The following is an 8,005-nucleotide window of genomic DNA, read 5'->3' as shown; positions in this document are numbered from 1 at the left end:
ACTCTTGTTCTTCTAGCTTTTAGATTATATGGAAAAACTGGGTGCTTCAGGATTTGAGAAAGAGAGAAGGGAACACTACACCTGTGTTGTGGATGAACTGAAGACTTTGCCTGTTCATTTTTTAAATATTTTCAGGTCCTTTGCTTACCAAAGGAGGCCCAATTTCACTCAAATGTTTTGAGAACTGTGTTTAAAATAACGCAAATGAAAAGAGTAAAAGGCTGGTACAACTCAGTTTATAAAGATTTTGTTTTAACCTTGCTACATATATAATTAAGAGTTCTTTTGGACTCAGTTATATTCTTTTTGTTGTTATTGGTGTTCTAAATAGATAAATTGTGTATTCCTGGCAGATAAATCGAAGTGAGTAACTAGGTATTGGAGTGATCATCTCCACTTGCAGATGGTGTTATATTAAAATAACTCTAGTCTCCACACTTGCCCTGAAGGTACCTGAAATGCACATTCTTAGTTTATTTTCATGGTCATTTCTAGTGAAGTTGCTATAGGCAGGTAATTAAGGTTTGTTAGACTGCTGACTTTTGTATTATTACTTAAATGCAGTATAGTGTGTCCCAGGTACTTTGTAAAGCACTTCCCATAAAGCACTTCCCATATATTAATATGTTCAGTCTACATCAATCGAAATGGTGTAGTAATTTACCTTAGGTCAAACAGCTGTTAAAACAGCAATGCTGGGATCTGAACTGGACCAGTCTCAATCCATACTCTGTACTCTTAATCATGATGTCATTCTGCCTCTAACCTGGGTAACCAGATGATTTAAATACTGGTAATGGAGTGTAGGCATTATTTGTAGGCCTAAATTTGCCAAACTTACTGGACAGGTAGAGATAGGCTGAAGAGTGGTGAGACGCCTTTCCTGTTCTGAGACAAGAAAGCAAGTAGTAATCTGTTAGTGGGCTATGATGGTAGTCACCTGGTTTACAAAAGGGTTTTTGTAAGCCATAAAAACAGTATATAAGCATAAGAATTGAAGACCATGTGTATGGAAGGTGTAAATGGTCACTTCCTCACAGTAGAATTTGGTACAAACAGGTCCCTTTAAGACTTACTGTTCACACTGGAACATTTTGTTCCCATAATTAAAGCTTTCTTACATTTAATTGCCAGCCTTTTTTGTCACTTTTGGGGGGATCTCAGAATACTCTCTGAGTGTATCTGATCAACTGTTGCTGCATAATCAGTCATTAAAACTCAGGCACACAACAGGTACTTCCACTGCTGATCTCATCCAGGCTCTCAATCTGTAGGACAGCTGGGGTTGACTGATAGACTGCAGGTGTGTGCATTTGTTCCACATGGCTCAGCCTCCTTGGAAAAGTGAGCAAACCAGCACATTTCTCACTGTGATGTGGAAACACAAGATCATGACGTTCAATCATCCAAGTACATTTCAAGCCTCTGCTTGTAATAACACTACATCTTTTCTCATAGGCAAAAGCAAGTTTTTCCAAGCTGGTATTAGATAGGTGTCATTTTCTCAGCTTCCCAGCATGCAGACCTGCCATTGGGGATACTCCCCAAGTTGAGTCCTGCTGAGAGGCGAGAGCCCACCTAACACCATAGATGCCCCAAATCCCAGATGCTTGTTTACCCATCCTTTGCATCTACAGCATATGCCTGTGAACTAGGCATGGTCCAGTCAGGTGTATGCAACATTAACCTTAACCCAAGAAGTAGGGAGCTAGAAAATTATCCAAGTGAGTAGAGTGGATAGTAAGTGCCTTAAAGATGTCAGCAATATGTGAGAGGGAGTGGAACTAGGGGATAGGGAGGTGGTTATATCTCTAGCCAGCAGATTCCTTATCTGGTGTCAGTGGCAGCAGTGGGACAGGCTGGTGTCCCACAGTTGGCAGTGGTGATGACCTCACTGGACTGACTTCATGGTGTGGCTAAAAACTTCCTTGAAGCCTGACTCTCCTTTCCTCCTGCAGTCTGCAAACTTAAAAAGACACCAAAAATTTCCTGTATCTGCTTAAGTCAGCTGGCATTTTTTATTTATAATCAGAATCTTGACTGATAAGTAACTCCTTGTCATTTGTGATGCTTAATTGGTAGCCATCTCTAGTCTCAATCTGTATTCTCTCTAATCCATTCTTCATTAAGCAGTCAATGTCTTAAGAGGTATATCAGATCACATCATCCCTTTGTTTTAAAATCCTTCAATGGTTTCCTCTTGCATTTAGATATAAATCCAATTTTTTTTTAGTGACTTGCAAGGACCTTCACTAACCCCTCAACCCACCAGGTCTCTCCAACCTCATCTTGCAACTTTGCTTTTGGATACTAGAAGCAGGAGCTTCTTCAGCTTTAGTAAACGAGTAGAAATTCCAACAATAAGCCACTTGTGAAGAGGAGAGGAGCAAGGAGGCAAGATGGAGACAAGACTTGGAACTGAGTATTTATTATGGTACTTTTTAGGCTTGGGACCAATTCCCTAATGCTGATTCTTGGTTATTGCCTGCTTGACCCCTTATAATTACAGTTTTTTTAAAACATAGTTTAAAATGTAAGCAGCTTAAAATTTTTTAACCTTCAAAATATTTTTAAATGAATTTCCTGAAGCTATTAAAGCTGAGTCTCCTTAAGTTTAAGTTGATTTTATTTTTTCAATGTAATGGCTATACAGTTTATTTAAAGCTAAAAATTATCTGATTGATAAGACACATACTGTATCTCTTTTCTTTCCCCAGGCAAAAAGATTGTCCCATTAGGCCATATAAAGCAAATTATCTGATAATTGTATATCGTGATAATTCTCTCCAGTCTAAAGGTGCTATTTGAATTTAAAGGTTGTCAAATTACTTCTGATCTCTAGTTCTGCATGTAGGAAACGAAGTCACCACTCCATCCTAACAAGTAAAAGCTGACAACAACAAAAAGTCAACAGCTCTTTTTCCATCTGTAAGAGAGGTAAGGTCATAGGGCAAACTACTGCCCCCAAATTGGAGAGATGGGCAAATACATTGGAATCTCAGCTTAGTGGAGTTGAAACCCACAAGCAGAAATCTGCAAAAACCATTCACCAGAGCATTCTGTACCTCTTAAAGTTCTGGCCCCAGGAGAAACTATTTAACCAGAGCCCAACATGCTGGGATTTTATCAGAGCCTAGCTGATGTGGAAAAGGGAAATACCCAACTCCAGCTTGCTCTAGCTATCTTGTCCCACATAAGAGGCCAGGAATGGTGGTGGTGTGTGGGGGCAGGGGGCTCAGAAGCACTTGTGAAGTTTACAGGGCAGAGGCACAGACACACTAGAAGAGTGACACTAGATCACAGGAGTATAGATGGTTCCCCCTCTACCCATACCTTACCACCACATTTCTAAAGGCTTACAGCAATTCCTTATAGCCAGTACATTATGTCCAGCTAACGGGGGAAAAAAATACAAGGCATATTAAAAGGCAAAAGCCACAGTTCGAAGAGACAGTAGGCATTAGAACCAGACTTAGATATGGCAAGGGTGTTGGAATTAACAGACTGGGAACTTATTAAAACCACTGTTCAATGTGCAAAGGACTGTAATGGATAAAGTAGACAGCATGCAGGAACAGATGGGCAGTGCAAGCAAAGAGATGCAAACTAAGAAGAAATCAAAAAGAATGCTAGACATCAAAAACACTGTGCAGAAATAAAATGGCTTTACCAGATAATAAAACAGGACATAGCTAAGAAAGGAATCACTGAGCTTAAGGAATTCTCAATAGAACTGCCAAAACTGAAAGAAAAAAAACACCAAAAACCCGAGAACTAAGACAACTGCAAAAGGTATAGCTCATATATAATGGTAATACTAAAAGAAGATGAACAGAAGAATATTTTAAACAATAATGATTGAGAATTTACCCAAGTTAATGTCTACTGTAGACCTGTGTTGCCCTCAGAAAAATATGTTGAAACTTCATCTCTAATGTCATGTTATTGGAGCTTTGGCCTTTGGGAGGTAATTAGATCATGATGATGGGGCCCTCATAAATGGATTAGACACCAGAGAGCTCCCTTGCTCCTTCCACCAGGCAAGCACAACAGTGAGAAGATAACTGAATCAGGAGGTGGATCTTCACCAGATGCTGAATCTGCTAGTGTCTTGATCTTGGATTTCCAGCCTCCAGAACTATAAGAAATTTCTGTTTATAAGCAGTCCAGTTTATGATACTATGTTAGAGCAGCCTGAAACAGACTGGATGCCAAAAGCACAGATCCAAAAAACTCAGAACACCAAACAGGGTAAATGCCCCAAAACCACAACAAGGCATGTCATTTTCAAACTACAAATAATTGAAGATTAAAAATTCTGGAAGAAGCCAGAGGAAAAAACACATTTTATCTATAGAGGAGCAAAGATAAGAATTATATTTGACTTCTCAGAAACCACAAAGGAAGAGTGGTGTGTGAACAATGTTGAGAGAAAAAACCCACCAATTTAGAATTTCTGTGCCTTGTGAAATTATCTTTCAAAAGTGAACAGTGGGGCTTCCCTGGTGGCGCAGTGGTTGAGAGTCTGCCTGCTGATGCAGGGGAAGTGGGTTTGTGCCCCGGTCCGGGAAGATCCCACAGGCCGTGGAGCAGCTAGGCCCATGAGCCATGGCCGCTGAGGCTGTGCTCTGCAATGGGAGAGGCCACAACAGTGAGAGGCCCGTGTACGGCAAAAAAAAAAAACACAAAACGGTGAAAACTCAGACTATCGAAATTGAAGGAATTCGTTGCTAGTACACCTGTCCTGCAAGATAAGCTTTTGAGAGAGAAGGAAAATAATAGAGATTATAAACATATCTACATAAAGGAAGAGCATCAAAGAAGGATTAGTGAAGGTAAAATTTTTTATTCTTTATTGACCTAACAATTATTTTGAACAAAATGTTAACAGTGTGTTTGATTATGTATGCTTACGTATGTCATATATGTATATTCTTATATGTAAATGAATGATAGCAATGATACAAGGGATGCTAGGGAGGAACTATTATTAAAAAGGACACTACTGGTGAAGCAGTGTAGTAGTATTTTAAAGTGGATTTAGATTAGCTGTATATTGCAAACTCTAGGATAACCACTTAAAGTAAAAAAGTATAACTGAAAGTATAACTGATATGCTAAGAAAATGGAAGTATGCTCAAAATCACAAAAAGCAGAACAAAAATAAGGAACAAAGAACAAGTAGAACAAAAATAGAACAAACATGGTAGATATTAATCTAACTATATCAATAATCACTTTGAATGTCAATGGTATAAATACACAAAGGAGATTATCAAAGTGGATCAAAAAAATAAAGTGGTTTTATTGTAGACAGGACACATACAGACTAAAAGTAAATGGATGAAGAAAGATATACCATGCTAATAATACTCATGAAAAGAAAGCAGGAGTACAGTAAGTCCCCTACATACGAACCTTCAAGTTACGAACTTTCAAAGATGCAAATGTGCGTTCGCATGTCCAGTCACGTTAGTTCATGTGTCTAGTGTACATCGTCATGTGTGTGTGTCCTCTACAAGTGGTTGTGCTTCTGTATACTTTATAGAGCACAGTATCTTTATTTCAAGGCCATGATGTCTGGAAGCAAGCGTAAAAGCAGCAGTGATAGAGCTGGTACACTGCAGCCTATTGTTAGTTGGATACCTAGGTTAACTTTGTTGGACTTATGAAAAACGACTTACAAATGTGCTCTCGGAACAGAACTTGTTTGTAGAGGACACTGTACTCTTATTAATTTCAGAGTAGACTTCAGAGCAAGGAAAATTACCAGGGTTAATAAAAAGAGGCATAATGATGAAGGGATCTTCAAGAACATATAAGAATCGTTATGCACCTAACAACAGAGCATCAAAATATGTGTAGCAAAAACTGATAGAACTGCAAGAAGAAATAGATAAATCCACTAGCTTGGATAGAAACTTCAACTCCCCTCTCAGAAGTGAACAGATCCAACAGTCAGATCAGTAAGGACATAGCTGAACTCAGCACCACCAACAATCAACTGGATATAATGGACATCTATAGATTGCTTCACCACCAACAGCAGAATACACATTTTTCTCAGGTTCACCTAGATAACATTCTGGGCCGTAAAACTAAACTAAACAAATTTAAACAAAAATACAATGCCTGCTCTCATACCACAATGGAATTAAAGTAGAAATCAATAACAACTGGAAAAATCCCCAAATAATTGGAGATTAAACAACACACTTCTAAATAACACATAGGTCATTGTGAAAATCTCAAGAGAAATTTTAAAATATTTTGAAATGAAAATTGTGAGATGCAATGGAAACAGTGCTTGGAAATTTATAGCATTGAATGAATATTAGAAAAGAAGAAAGGTCTAAAATCAATTTCCTAAGCTTCCACCTTAGAAAATTAGGAAAAGGAGAGCAAGTTATATCCAAAGTAAGCAGAAAAAAGGAAATAATAAAAATTGGAGCAGAAACCAATGAAATTGAAAACAGGAAATCAATAGAGAAAAGCAAAACAAAAGCTGGCTCTTTGAAAAGTTCAATAAAATTGATAAGCTTCTAGCAAGGCTAACTTAAAAAAGAGATGGGACACAAATTACTAATATTATAAATAGAAAAAGGAACATAATCTCAGACCCATGGGCATTAAAAAGGATAACCAAAGAATAGTATGAACGACTTTATGCCCACACATTTGATAACCTAGATGAAATGGAGCAATTTCTTAAGAGAGAAATAGAAGATTTGGGCCCACAGATGGCTGGTCCACTTCTGGAGACTCTGTGTCTGAAGCTAGCACACTAAGACCACAGGTCACCATGGCCACACCATGGGTGTGTCCAAGAAGTTGTTTGTGGGCATTGTCTGTTAATAGTTTATACAGTAAAAAATAATTTGCATAGGCCTATATCAAAGAAATTGAATCACTAACGAATAACCTTCCAAAACAGTATCCAGGTGGATTCACTGATGAATTGTACCAAACATTTAAGGAAGAAATTGTACCAATTCTCTTCAGTCAAAGGAAGTACTTTCTAACTATCCTCCCTATTCTATGAGGATAGCATTACCCTAATACCAAAACCAAATACATTACAAGAAAATTACAGATCTCTCATGAACACACATGCAAAAATCTTCAACAAAATATTAGCAAATCAAATCCAACAATGTATAAAGGAATTATACACCATGACCAAGTGGGATTTATCCCAGTTATGAAAGACTGGTTCAGAATTCAAAAATCAATTAATGTAATCCATTACATTGACAGGGTAATTGAGAAAAATCACATGATCATATGCAGAAAACGCATTTGATAAAATCTAACACTTAACCATGATAAAAACACTCAGTAAGCTAAGAATAGAGGGGAACTTCCTCAGCTTGATTAAAAAAGAAAAACTACAAAGACCCTTAGAGCTAACATTGTACTAGATAAACTAGAAGCTTTCCCACTAAGATCAAGAACAAGAAAAGGATGTCTCACCATTCCTTTTCACCATCATCCTCAAAGTCCTTGCTAAGGCAATAACACAAAAAAAGGAAATAAAAATATACAGATTGAGAAGGAAGAAACAAAACTGGTTTTGTTCACAGATGGCATGATTGTGTAGAAAATCTTAAAAGAATCGACCCAAAAACCCTCCTGGAACTAATAAGCAATTATATAGCAAGGTTGCAGGATACAAGGTTAATAATACAAAGGCCAACACTTTCCCTGTATACCAGCAGTTAACAAGTGGAATTTGAAATTAAAATTATAGTACCATTTACAGTACCACCCCAAAATTGAAATAATTGGGTATAAATCTAACAAAATACATGTAAGAACTATATGAGGAAAACTGAAACGCTGAACAAAATCCAAGAATAAATAGGTGTTCCATGTTCATGGAGAGGAAGACTCAATATTGTCAAGACGTCAGTTCTTTCTAAATTGATCTATAGATGCAATGCAATCCCAATAAAAATTCCAGTAAGCCATTTCATGGATATTGACAAAATGATTCTAAAGTTTA

General features: G+C 37.5%; 1 long non-coding RNA gene across 2 annotated transcripts in view; it reads right to left on the bottom strand.

The window, feature by feature from the left end:
* Positions 1-361: 361 nt before the first annotated feature.
* LOC116753622 overlaps positions 362-8,005 on the bottom strand; it is an 80,663-nt gene continuing 73,019 nt past the window's right edge. For both annotated transcript variants that reach the window (XR_004349775.1, XR_004349776.1), the window contains one exon: positions 362-1,368. This is a non-coding gene — a long non-coding RNA (uncharacterized LOC116753622). The remainder of the gene's footprint in view (positions 1,369-8,005) is intronic.

This window comes from Phocoena sinus, chromosome 4, assembly GCF_008692025.1.
Source record: "Phocoena sinus isolate mPhoSin1 chromosome 4, mPhoSin1.pri, whole genome shotgun sequence".
Classification (NCBI taxonomy): Eukaryota; Metazoa; Chordata; class Mammalia; order Artiodactyla; family Phocoenidae; genus Phocoena; species Phocoena sinus.
The sequence above is the reverse complement of the archived record's forward strand: the minus strand, read 5'-3'. Positions and strand labels throughout refer to the sequence as shown.